This window comes from Podarcis tiliguerta (genome assembly GCF_965153285.1).
Source record: "Podarcis tiliguerta genome assembly, chromosome: 8".
Classification (NCBI taxonomy): domain Eukaryota; kingdom Metazoa; phylum Chordata; class Lepidosauria; order Squamata; family Lacertidae; genus Podarcis; species Podarcis tiliguerta.
This window is the reverse complement of record NC_139541.1, coordinates 47,228,568-47,242,726: the sequence shown is the minus strand read 5'-3', so window position 1 is coordinate 47,242,726 and position 14,159 is coordinate 47,228,568. Positions and strand designations below refer to the sequence as shown.

General features: G+C 42.4%; 1 long non-coding RNA gene across 1 annotated transcript in view; it reads left to right on the top strand.

The window, feature by feature from the left end:
• LOC310683113 overlaps positions 1–13,696 on the top strand; it is a 63,200-nt gene extending 49,504 nt beyond the window's left edge. The window contains exon 4 of the long non-coding RNA XR_014514292.1: positions 13,539–13,696. This is a non-coding gene — a long non-coding RNA (uncharacterized lncRNA). The remainder of the gene's footprint in view (positions 1–13,538) is intronic.
• Positions 13,697–14,159: the final 463 nt, after the last annotated feature.

Sequence of the window (14,159 nt, the reverse complement as noted above, 5' to 3'; positions counted from 1 at the left end):
GTAGGCCAAAACAGCAGAAGGATGGGCAGGCATGAACAGTTTGTTTTGCAGTGCTGTTAAATATTCAGTGGCTGTGAACCCATTGAATGACTGAGTATGTGAACATGGTTCCAATGTTTTATGATTGTTCCCTCAATACTGGACATTTTGAATGTTCTTCAGATGTACGAAGCTGTGTTATACAGAGTCAAACCACTGGCTAATCTAGCTCTGGGCTTGGTGCTCATTGGGACTGGTAGTGCAGAAAGCAGGGAAGGCAGTAGGTGCAGCCAGAATCAATGACAGGCATCCAGTTCTAGCCATTTGTTATGGACTGGTTTGACGCAGAAGAATGGTGGGAGGAATCAGCTTAGGAACCACCAAGGGAAGAAGGCTCAGAGCCAGGGTGGTGGTGGTGAGCCAATGATGTCAGAGGGAGAAGGCAAAGAAGAGGAGATGTAAGAAGCTGAAGAGATAACATGGCTTAGGGAGCTAGGAGAATCTGTGCTAGAGTGAAGACTAGAGTCAAAAGCAGAAGCTGTAGTAATAGTGTGGGAGGAGAGAGGCCAAGAGGCAGAAATGAGTCAGGCTAGGGAAGAATCAAAGGTGTCTCCCCCTCCTGTTGCGCCAAGCTCCCTTCACCTCTGGTCTACCAGAACCAGAAGAAGCATGAAGTGGCAGGAGCAAAGGCAAACATGCAGACACAGTCTCTGATTGCTTGGAAAAAAACTCCTGGAGAGGTAGAGACATAGGCAGCTGTAGGGAGGTGGGGGACCTTGATCTCAGCAACTGATCTATGGGGACAAGACCTACTGGGGATGAGTTCCTGTGCTCATTAGGCCTGACAGTCCATTAAGTTGGTGCAGATCTTGCTCTTGCTAATGCAGAGTTCACTCCAATGTGCATGATGTGGTTTACTGCTGGCTTACTCCTATCACTGTGTCCCCATCCTCCTCCCTGCTGAGTTCTACAAGGGCAGGACAAAGCCGACAGCCAGGTCTACCCCCTTAATAGGGTGTAAGTAAGCAGGTGGGGGCTGGCTGAGGGCAGACCAGGGGCAGTGCCCCATTTGTCCTAATAGACCAGCCACCATTGACACAGAAGCAGGAACAAGAAGCTGCAGGACAAACTAGTTGTCAGGATCAAATAAGAAGCCAGGAGCAAGGCATGATCAAGGAGTAGGGACCAAAGAAAGAACCAGAGGACTTTCTGCGTGCACAATAGGTGCTCCTCCACTGAACTATTGTCTTTCTCCAGCTCCAGAATCTCCTGGGAGGCAGGGTCAGGGGGCATGGTTGTGCTCCACCTTCCATGCATTATCCGTACATATGGAAGGGCATGACACAAATGGGCCTATTCAGTCCTGATGTCTGTCTGTCTGTCTGTCTGTCTGTCTGCCTGTCATCTATCTATCTATCATCTATCTATCTATCATCTATATCTATCTATCATCTATCTATCTATCTATCATCTATCTATCTATCTATCTATCTATCTATCTATTATCTATCTATCTATCTATCTATCTATCTATCTATCTATCTATCATCTATCTATCTAATCTATCTATCTATCATCTATCTATATCATCTATCTATCTATCTATCTATCTATCATCTATCTATCTCTATCTATCTATCATCTATCTATCTCTATCTATCATCTATCTATCTATCTATCTATCTATCTATCTATCTATCTATCTATCTATCTATCTATATCTATCATCTATCTATCATCTATCTATCTCTATCTATCTGTCTATCTATCTCTATCTATCTATCTATCTATCTATCTATCATCTATCATCATCTATCTATCATCATCATCAGCTTAAGATGGAGCACATGGTTCTTCCCCTCCTCAATTAATCCCCACAACGACCCTGCAAAGTAAATTAGGCTGAGAGGAAGTGACTGGGTCAAGGTTACTCAGGAATCTTCATGGCTGAGTCGGGATGTGAACCCTGGCCTCCCAGGTCCTAGTCTAACCACTCTAACCACTACACCACATTGGCTGTACCTGGGAGTAAGTCAATGGTGTATACTCCTAAATAAGTGCATATGGTTGCAGTTTCAGAATGCCTATGAAAAATATTAAACTTTATTTGCTAATGCATTTAGCAAATTAATATATAGCTAACCAGCTTCTTTAGAGCCTTTTTCAATTATTTGCAGGGGGGGGGGGAGGACACAATAGTTCCCATGTTTTGTTTTGTGATTTACTGTTTAATAGTGCCACAATGATGCAGCCTTGGCACATTGTCACGCCACAGAAGGGAATTCTTTGGACACGCTAATAGTGCTGGTGTGGGGATTGTTTCCTCTATTTAGATGTCACAAGAGCTTTCTTTTCCGTCTGAAATTTCAAGTGTCATATACAACTGTTACCTTTTCCCTGGATTATCTTGTACAAAGCTAATAGTTTTGGAACGGATGCAGATATTTTAATGCAATGCTATGGTTCTGGTTTATAGAAAAAAGGATCAATTTCTGAGGAAGGCTTCAAAGAGGGAGACTGCCCAAAGTTATAAATGGCTCAGTCCCTTAATTCTATCATAATCCTATTTGATATATAGTTCTCAGTGCTGCTGAATGCTTTTAGGGCTCTTTGATCAAGCCAGCACTTTCAAACATGATGCCTCCTGTCATCTCAGCCCCTAAAAATAACACAAATTGCCATTTAATTTCTGGAACCATCCATTTTCTCCAATGTTTATTTGGCAGAGAAAACAGAACACCAGACTTTGCACCCATTCATCATGCCTCATGCCAGCCCTTGAAAAATTAGCAGATTGTCCGGAGACCCAGCATATTTGAGGAACCTTCTGATGGTGCTCACAAGATTGCATGCCCCACTTTATCACTGGACATTGCTGCCATGTATGAAGAAACCACTGCCAGTGGCTCCAGGAGTGTGATGCAGTTACAAAATGCTTCCATCTCACCTGGCTTGCAGTATCTGGCTTTCATTGGCCAAGTGTAGCTGCCACTGTGGGAAGGTGAAGAAAGATTGAGCAAATCAATGGAAGAGACAGCTATCAATGACTACTAGTCATCATTGCTGTGTACTACCTCCTGTGTCAGAGGCACTGTGCCTCTGGATGCCTGTTGTTGGGAATCACAAGCAGGGAGAGTGTTGTTGCACTCAGGTCCTGCTTGTGGGTGTCCCAATTTGCTTGGTTTCAGGAGTCCAGTCCCCAGCTTGATAACACAGTGAGTGTAGTTAATTAAAAGGATGATTTATCGTCAAAACTATGGGGTGAGCTCCCGTTGCTTAGTCCCTGCTCCTGCCAACCGAGCAGTTCAAAAGCATAAAGTGCAAGTAGATAAATAGGTACTGCTCCGGCGGGAAGGTAAAAGGCATTTTCCATGCACTGCTCTGGTTCGTCATAAGCGGCTTAGTCCTGCTGGCCACATGACCCGGAAGCTGTACGCCAGCTCCCTCGGCCAGTAAAGCGAGGTGAGCGCAGCAACCCCAGAGTTGTCCATGACTAGACCTAACGGTCAGGGGTCCCTTTACCTTTACCTACTGTCAAAACAAACAGATAGCTCTGGACGGCTTTAACACAGCCTCCAACCTCATCAATCAAGATGACGCTTCTGAAGACTACTTCCAGCGTGCCCAGAAGCAACTGAACTTTCGCTTTCTACTCCTTTTGTTTTGCTTCCTATCTTGCATCCTTCCCACTTGTTGAGATCTTGGACTGAGTGGGTCCACTCCCTCCTCTTTCCCATTCCCTGAGAGGCTGTCTCTTAACTCTTTCCTACCTGCTTGTGCTTCCGGCGAGCTTTGACTGCGTTCTAGATTGCTCCCTGCCATTCCCTTATCAGCCAGCATTCCAAGGGGCAGGGGAGTTGGCACTAGTCAATGCTCATCCTACATAGCAGTTAACCCTCTCTGTTCTTGGCTGCTTTCTTCAGTTGGCAGCAACCTTTCCCTGGGAGCTGGCTCATTCATGACATTTGGCCACTATGGGAACAGGATGCTGGGCTAGGTGGCTCCTTGGCCTGATCCCGCATGGATCTATGTTATTTTCTTCTCTTGTGCAATGACTTAGAATGGTATCACCATTCCTGTGCGTTTTGAAGGGGTGGTGGTGGATAGCAGTGTGGCAAATGGAAGGCCATGGTGAATTTTGTGCCTTCCTGCCCTTAAAATTAATCCCTCCCTAAACTGTCAAAATGGTCCTTTACCTTCAGGGTGGAGATTGGTGACCATGCAGTAGAGAGCTAATAACAAGTGTATGTAAACCAGGATAAGTATATCCTGCTCCATTCAAAAGCAGCCCATGTGGTGTGGCAGAAACAAATCATTGTGGAGGATAGGGCTATCAGTGGCTGCTAGCCAAACATACACCATTTTGTTTGTATGCATTTCCCCACAGTTATAACCATGCTCAGCAGCTTATAATATGAAAACAGTACCTAATTACAAATGTAACAAAAGTAAATAAAACACATCAGAAAGCATATAGCCAAACTGAACAATTGTTACATAAATCATAATAAGTTCTAGAAATAAAACAGCAGCAATACCTGCCCCCCACAATAGGGTTGCCAAACATCTGGGAATTCCCAGATATGTCTTCTTTTGGGAGTCCTACATGCCCATCTGGGGAAATTTTACATTTTAAAGTAAATGTCCTGGATTTGGGTTTGTTTTTTTAAAAAATGTGGGTGAGTGGCTCTCACAAGGGCAGCTCAGGCTCAGCGGTGGTGGGGCTATCGGGTGATTGCCTTAAAAAACCTCAAGAACTTTTGTGTCTGGATTTTTACCTCTTCAAAGATGGCAACCCTACCCAACAATTCCCCAACCCAAGAGTCTGTTCAGCAGCCTCAGCTTTTGTAGCAGGAGCCAGACAGGGCCCCGACCTCCTAGGTCAGGTGGACAAAAACTTGCAAAGGAATCACAAGTGAAGAGAGTATTGTTGTGCTCAGGTCTAGCTTTGGGGCTTCTCATTGAGGCATTCGGTTGGCCACTGTGGGAACAGGATGTCAAATTAGATGGGCCTTTGGCCTGATCTGACAGAATTTTCCTTATGTTCTTAAGAAATAGTATTTGTAGAGATGTACCCTTTGCTGTATTTCTGGTCAGGATGGGATTTTCACTCAGGCCTGTTCCTGGGGTATTGTGTCTAATCCTGTTAGCTTGTTTTCCTTACAGTAGCCTTTAGGAGCTACCTGGAGGGTAGCCACTTTGAGAGGCCTGCCTTTTCCCTCAGTGTAGCAAACTGTATATTCCCCATTGCTTAAGTCAAGGGTAGGAAATCAGCGGCCCATGAGCCAGAACTGGCCTGCAAAGTGTTTCCTACTGACCTCCCACCCACCACTGTTTCACAGTGGGAGCTGTTGCCTTGGTCCCCCTGGTGTTCAGACATGAACAGGTTCTGTCTTGCGGCTCAGAAGTCAACAAACAACCTTTGACTGTCTTCTGATCTGTTGTCTGCCACCAGTTAAGCAATGAGTGTTTTTACCTCCTGACCCAGCCATTGCTAATTTGAACCAGAACGTCAATGAAAAAGGAGTCGAGTGCATTGCAAGACCAAGCCACTAGACGGAACCCTGCCAATGAATATGAAATATTAGTTGCGGCATATTTTTTTGAGAAATGCACCTTTTTGACAGCTTGTGGGTTCGTGGGCCAAGAATGCTCCCTGGTAGCTCCGTCGAAGAGCTGCATTGCATTCTTCATGGCAACGGGGCTATTTATTTATTTATTTATTTATTTATGGGTTCTGATTGCGTTTTCCAGATCCTATACAAACCCTGATAAATTAGCCAATCAAATTTAGATCTGAATCCAATCCAAAAGTTCTACTGCCAAAGGTCGGTTCCATCATAAATAACATCAAAACTACAAGCCACGGCAGAAATGAAACCTACTAAAAATAAATAAAGCAATCAAGTGCACTGTTCTGCATCAGTCTGAATATAGACTCTTTGATTCAGGACAAAATCTCCTCTGGTGCAATATTGCAAAAGTAAATTAAGTGACCCTACAGCTGTTCAAATGAATCGGTCATGAGTCCTTTATTTTTAGTTGGCTAAAGTGTGATATTCTTATTTGCATCTTATAAAAGCTTGGAGATATGCATTATCTCGTTATGTTGAATAGTCCCATGAATAAATTTGGGGTGGGGTGGGGGCTAACACAGTGGCTTACAGGGGAATAATAACATGTTTATTCAATGGCAAGTTCTAATGAAGTTATTTGTAGTAGCATGTTTAGAATTGCAGCTGTAGACTAGTGGTAGCTAATCTGTGGTCCTCCAGATGTTGGATTCCATCTTCAATAAACTACACACGGTGTGGCTGGTAGTCAGGGATTATGGGAGTTATTGCCCACCTGGAGGTCCACAAACCCGCCATCCCTGTCAGCATCCATGAGTTTTGAGGTGGCTAGGACATGTTAAATTCTCAATTTGGCTGTAAACTCGTTGGGTATCCTAAACCAAGATAACCCCATGCAGCGTCCCTTCATACACACACACACACACACACACACACACAGAGAGAGAGAGAATTAATGTGCTATAAGGATAAGGATAATTCCCTATGGACAAATAATATTTTACTTATTCATTTATTGAGACTTTTAAACCTACCCTTCACCTGAGAAACCTCTCAGAGTGATTTACAGCTCGGGGGGAACAGGACGGGACAGATGGACGGACGGACTAGATCAGGGGTCAGCAAACTTTTTCAGCAGGGGGCCGGTCCACAGTCCCTCAGACCTTGTGAGGGGCCGGACTATGTTTTGAAGAGAAAAAAATGAACGAATTCCTGTGCCCCACAAATAACCCAGAGATGCATTTTAAATAAAAGCACACATTCTACTCATGTAAAAACACCTTGGCAGGCTTCACAAATAACACAGAGATGCAATTTAAATAAAAGGACACATTCTACTCATGTAAAAACATGCTGATTCCCGGACTGAATTTAGAAGGTGACTGGGCCGAATTTAGAAGGTGACTGGGCTAGATCCGGCCGCTGCGCCTTAGTTTGCCTACCCATGGACTAGATAGTCCCTGCCCTCATGCTCACAATCTAAGGAGACTGGGGAGAGAGAACAAATTCAGGCTGCATTTCTTAAAATCGCAACAATAACAACAACAACATAATTGTTACAGCGAGCTAAGAAGGAAACAACTGAGGGAGAGAAGGAGCTAAATACAACCTTCAGAACTGACAGAGTATCCCTTCTTCCATTCTCTCCCTCTACTGCTCACAGATGGAGTGACAGACAGTAGGAGGAAGGCTTCTTGTGTTCCTTTGAAAACAGTGGTTTGCCTAAAGCCTTCTTGGCCGACCTGAGCTTTGAATAGGGATTTTATCTATTCCTGGCTACTGTATTAGCTTTCTAGGAGCTTCATAGAAATGATGGGCTGTATCAGCCTCTCTCACCCAGGTGCTCTCCAGATGTTGTTGGACTACAATTTCCATTAGTCCCAGCCAGCATGGCCAAGGATGATGTGAGCTGTAGTTCCAAACATCTGGAGGGCAACAGGTTGGGGAAGCCTGGGCTTACATACTCAGTGAGAAGCACCCATCCCTTAGCTTCTATGCTGAGTCCTCCTCCAGAGGAGTGCTTAGAAGCTGGCCCTCCTAACTCAAATGCTTGTCCGCCCCTCCAAAACAACTCCCCTCGAGCCACTCATTCGCCTTTCTGATCAAAGAGCCGAGTGGCTTAAGCTGGATAAAGTCACTGTTTGGTGACAGACTTCATTACTTGGGCCAGCTTGTGCGTTTCTTTCATTTATCCAGGGCTTTGGAGGATTTCAGTTTAATTCTTTGGGTCTTAAACATAAGCGCAACATTCTTACTGGTAATCATTCATTTTAATTTTAATTACAAAGCTGGGCAGGTTTTTTGTTTTAAACCCAGCAACAGCCACACAACTGTACAAAACAAGTGTGTTCTGTGAAACAGTCCTAGCAAAACATACTCTGTTCATAGTTATATTACAGGCTTAATTCAGAAAGTCTGCCCTTATGCACACAACCTCTCCAACGAGCAATTATGGTTTATTTACGTTTTTTCTAGCGGAATATGGGGTTTTGTTTTGTTTTAAAAAAAGGAAAATTTTAGGGACTCTCACAATTTTCCGCCATATTTGTTGGCGGAGAAACTGGAGAGACCATTTTATGGTATATTAACCAGGGGAGGGAGAAATTTTCCCACCATTTCTTTGGGGTTGGCAGAATATCACACCTCCCCCCCCTTTTGCCTAAGATTCCCTCCACCCACTGTTCCCTTGGGCCCAGAGACACCTGGAATAACTAATCCAGAATAGAGACCACTGCACTTCAATTTTCACCATGGCTAGTTCTGTTTCAGATTCACAACCCTCTGCAGTTCTATTCAGAAGTAAGCTCTGCTGGGTTACTCTTAAATAGGCTTACAGGACATTTTTATAATGTAAGGGCCCAATACAGCTACAGTTCTAGAAAGCAAGCTGAAGTAATTCCTTTCTGATTTTAATGTGCTTTCTACACACACACACGTATTCACAGCAGAAGCCTACCAATTTGTTCATACATATTTTTTTTTTTTGGGGGGGGGAACCACCCTATCAGGATTTTTTTTTAAAAAAAAAATCAAATAAATACTGACCCTTTCAGTTATTATGATTATGATTGAATCACTTCCCATGGGACATCTTGAAGCAATTTAAAATATAATGACATATATAAAAATACATATATAAACACAGTTAAAATAATTGTATATAAAAACCATTTTTAAAAACAACTGTAAAAAATGAAAATGAAAGCAAGAACACATACATCTAACCAGTTCAGATGTAAAACAGATACCAACTGGCAAAAGGATTTTGTAAGTCTTGTTGAAAGAGGAATGCCTTTAGCAGGCTGCAGAGTCTCGTGGGGGCTGCTCTCGCACTTGTAATGTCACATGTTTGAAATCATGATGTCACATCAGGACAACGCTCGTGGTTGGAGGAGCCAGGAACTCGGGGGCAGTGCAGCTCCTCCTGCTGCCAGCACGGACTGGGGGCTGCTCAATCTGCTATAAAACTGATGGGCATGACTAACTGAGACTCACTACTTTCAGTGGAACACAGAGTAAAACGTAGCTTGGGATTAGAAGAGAAAACTGATAAGAACTAATCATTAGTCTTTTTACATGTGGGAGAGGAAACACTAGACATTTATAATAACTTTGGGTTTGCTGGAGGTGAGAATATATTTCAAAATATTTCACTTTAGCAACAACTGAACACTTTAGCAACTCCTCCCTTAACATCGCTGTCTCTCATTGCCAGACGTCTAAAATCAGCCCCCACAACCAGCTCATTCTTCACAATGCTACCGTGCCAATCCTTCCTGTCACCTTGCTTGTTAACTACTTCTGCACCTAGAGGCATATTGACAAAATGTGTAAATATATTAGCTTGGTTCTCCGTAGAGATGAAATATGTACAAATAGTCAAATGATATACGTAAACATTCAAAGCTGTCTGTCATTTTGCATGCGTGAAATGTTTAATTCAGCGTGTGCAAATACCATGCTTTAGACTTGGCAATCTTTTATTGTTTTGATAGGCATCAAATATAAGCTCTCAGCTGCCTAATACTGCATGCCAGATATCAAATGCTGTCAGATATTAAATACCATTTTATACACCAACTGTCAAATATGACATGCTATTGCATGCCAAGTACCACATACTTTCAGACCCTATGCATCATTGCATGTCAGCTGTTGAATAGTCAAATATTAGATAACAAATATTATGACAATTAACAAATGCAGTCAAATATCAAATATATCATAGAATGTCAAATACGGAGATGGACTATTCAGATAATACTGAGAGGTTAATGTTTCAGATAATTCTAAGCTGCCTTTCAAGACTATAGCCTTCTCAATGTGGCTTACTTTAATAGCAAATATATAATATTACACCCAGAGAGAAAGACACACATACACATAAACAAATACAAATACAAATGTTGCTTGCTGTGTGGAGATGTGAGACAGAGCCTTCTGGGTGGTGGGACCCTAGTTATGGAACTTCTTCCCCCACGTAACTGAGGAGTTTCCATAACCACCCACAGACATTTTTATTTGTTCAGGCTTACAGCAGATCTGGTTTTTACACTGTCCTATTCTGTAGGTTTTATGAGGTTTTGATATTGTAGGATGTCAAATTTCATTTTATTGCTTCTATTTCAGTTGTTTTTGAAAACTGCTTTGTGATCTTTTTCTTATTCACTTTCATCTCTATCATCTATCTATCATCTATCAATCTATCTATCTATATCTATATCATCTATCTATCATCTATCTATCTATCTATCATCTATCTATCTATCATCTATCTATCTATCTATCTATCTATCTATCTATCTATCTATCTATCATCTATCTATATCTATCTATCATCTATCTATCTATATCTACTTTATTATTCTGTAACTTAGATTAGTACTGTATGCTCCTTTTTCTATAAATATGCTGCTTGAAGCTCACAACAGAACAATTAAAATATACAGTAACCATTTTAAAGTCAGTGAAGCCAAATGAGGTTTAAAAACTTTCTTTAGGATATCAACATTGTATAGGAAAATGTTTTGGAAGCAAATTTGCTTTTCTGCTTCTCCTCCTTTATAGGCAGATTTGGGGACAAAAGCACTTGAAATTTCCCAACACGCCTCTCCTACCCTTGGAGATCAATGGCTTGATAGATCACATTTGAACACGCTCAACATCTCCTGGAGCAAGTGGCAAAAGAACAACCAAATCACTTTTAATCTATCTATATCCATTTTGTACCACACTTCATGCTCTATGAGTATTGGCATGCCAAGAGAAACATTTCTTCCCAAGGTCAGGGAAGAAGACAGAAAAGGACCACTATCAAGATACAGACATTCTGGCATAAGAACAGTCAGGTGCTAAATGCCATCTCTTTTATGTAGCCTATTGCTAATTTTGGGATTTACATTGCTGTCTGTGTTTGTGCCCATGGAATTGGTAGGTTCCATAAATCTATTTGGCTCTTGCAAGAAGAATAATAGTTAATTGGGTATGTAGCTTTAATTTGTTGTCACAGTAAGATCAAACAATGAATCTACCAAGTTCAAGGATAGGCTTTTTGAAAACACACTTGCATTGGAATTTTGCAAATTATACCCCCCCCCCCCACCTACCGCCAATGGCTGTCAGGCCTCTTGACAGTGGGGCCAACTTGAATAAAGTATGGGGGGGCAGGTAAGACCCACCCCACATAATTGATCACAAGACCTGACATCCCCCCCCCCCATTTGAATGGCAATGCCCATCAACCTTGGGGGCCCCTGACCCTCTCAAATATTTTATTGGTGGGAACTGAAGGGACCTTGGCCCCTGGGAGTTGAGTACTCAGGGAAGAATCTCCTACATTAACTTTGTCCCTCCCATTCATAGAATCATAGATTTGCAGAGTTGGAGGGAAGCCTCAAGGAATCCAGCAGTGCTGGAATCTCACCTTAAGCATCCATGACAGATGGCCACCCAGCCTCAGCTTAAAAACCTCCAAGGAAGGAGAGCCCACAACCTTCTGTTGGAGTCCATTCCACTGTCAGGCAGCTCTTACTGTCTTCACAAGCAGGGTCCTGCAACAAAATATTTTAGTTTATAGAGTGCTTCTGTCCAGCATTTCAGCCATTCCATCCCCATCCCCTCCATTCCCCCTCTTTTCTTTCTCCATGAATTAGCATTCCATGCCCACTAATGCTCAGCCCTTATTGACATGTTTTAGGGTTGCCCCCCTCAACCATTTATGTTTGTTTCCCTCCATCTAAGATTTTTAAGGAGGTGGTCCCAGCTATATTAATACAAGCTACATTTAATCTAATCCCTTTTAATCCCACCTGCAGTAAAAGGCTGAGTTTCTTCATTGATGTATATGGGCAACTTGTACTTCCACCTCTGAGGATATTAAAAAATAGCTTTTCAATATACAGACAAAGAAATGACTCTCCTGGTACCTTTTTGATATTGATATTGTGTCTCTTTCTTCTTTTCTATTCACTCCTTTCCATTCCCCTTGCCACCTCGTTTACAGTCTCCCCCCCCCCTTCTCTGTCATAATTCCATGGGCTCTTCTAGACGACTCCTACAAACCTCAAGTTACCCTAAACTATCCTGGTACTTCTGTTTTGTGCATGAGTTTGGATAAATTCGCATGAGCTTACAAATGGTTGAATCAGAAACCGAGGGAATCGGCGTGACCCTGCAGACAGGGACCTGTGTCTATTATTCATGTGCAGCTCACAAGTGTACCATACGTTAGGGGCTTCTATAAATAACACATGATGGTAGTGAAAGTATGCATAAGGCCAGGCTACACAAAGAATTCCTTCACAACTGGCCACAGCTAGACTGTACAGTGTAGCAGGGCATTCTGTGAACTGACGCTGACTTTCATTGCAACGTGGCTTTGCAAGCATTGAGCATTAACTTATGATGCACCAAGCCAGTAAGGCAGGAAAATTTCTCTTCTTCCCATTGGTAACATGTGTAGCCAGAGGTGACCATGGAAGCATGTACAGCATCATTCTGCACCTTGCTTGTCTGCAGCTTACACTCTTGAGAGCCTTTGGCTTTCCTGAGCCCTGAAAGTCAATATAGATTAATAAAACGGATCCCAACAGCCCATAAACACTGTGAGCGATGGAGCTGTTAAAAATGCAAGCCATCAGCATGGATTTAATCCAGTGGCATGCTGATGCTGCACAAGGGTGCATACTTGGAATGTGGCAATTAGATTGGTTAACAGATGCTGCTCTAAAAGAGCATTAATTGATCAGGAAGCAGAAGTGAGGTGGGGAATTACATACACACATACATAATATTATTTGCATGCTGCCTTTCCACAGTTCAAACTATGCTCAAGGCTGCTTACAATATGAAAAAATACATAACTACATAACTGCAATCCTAAACAATAAGTAAAACATTTAAAATACCCAACGAAATTGAACAATTTCCACAAAAATCACAAGATACAAAAAAACAACAGCAACAACACACCTCAACTCCCTAGCCCAAGTCTGTACAGTAGCCTCAGCTTTTGTAGCTGGAGTCAGTCGGGGCCCCACCCTCCTAGGCAAGATGGAAAAAGTCCTGCTGTTCTTCAAAATGCATGAGAAATATTCACGATAATGCACACAATTTTTGGTAGGACTTCAAGGAAAAAAATCTTAAATTGATGTGGAAAGGGGCAAACTGGATTTAAGCTTTGTTCCCAGTGTTAGTTCTACTGAGTAGACTGATTGAAATTAAAGAACATGACTAACCTAAGTATGTTAATTTCTGTGTGTCTACTCTGAGCAGAATTTAGTTGGACACAACCCTTAGACTGGAAAAGTGAGAAGACAAAATTGACAGATTTGTCAATCCCTACCATTGATAGCTTTATCCTCCATAAATTTGTATAATCCCCCTTCAAAGCCATCTGATCTGGTGGCCATCACCACATCTTAAAGTTCCATAAATAACTGCATGCTGTGTGATAAGAGAATACATTTGCCTTTGTCGCCACTCTAGGTTTCCACTGCATGAAAAGGACATACGTTCTTCTGACTCTGGCAGTGCCTACTTGGAGAACCACATTTGCAGCGGAAATCTCCACTCTTCAATGAAGGCCACCCACAGAGCAATAGCCTGCAGCTCTCTGCATGGATCAAGGACCAGAGTTTTTCGAAGCTGGGATTTACTGCAAAGGATTAAGGTGCTTAAATATAGATTGAGTTGCTGAACATTACTCACCCGGAGTAAAAATTTCAAAAGTACCGCATGGGAGAACGTGAGTTTTGTTTTGAGAAACAATGTCAGGATCCAAGACAACACGGCACTTGTCCAAAATAATTCATCGTGCTAAAAACACAGAAGGGCTTGCTCTCGACATTGTGGTTGGGTGACTCCCTTCGGATCAGTCTGTGTAAACAATATGCATGGGAACGAGAATGCTATACGTCTTTCTCAACTGCACCTAGTGCCAGACTCCAAGGTTGTAAACACAGGACAGTGTGACCTTTCCATCAGGGATATTCCAAGTTGCCCCTTGAATTTTCAGGTTACATAAAAAAAAAAAGACTATGCATATGCTACAACCATTCTTATTTACAGGGTTAAATCTCTGTTTCTAGCAGTGGCTGGTCCATCAGG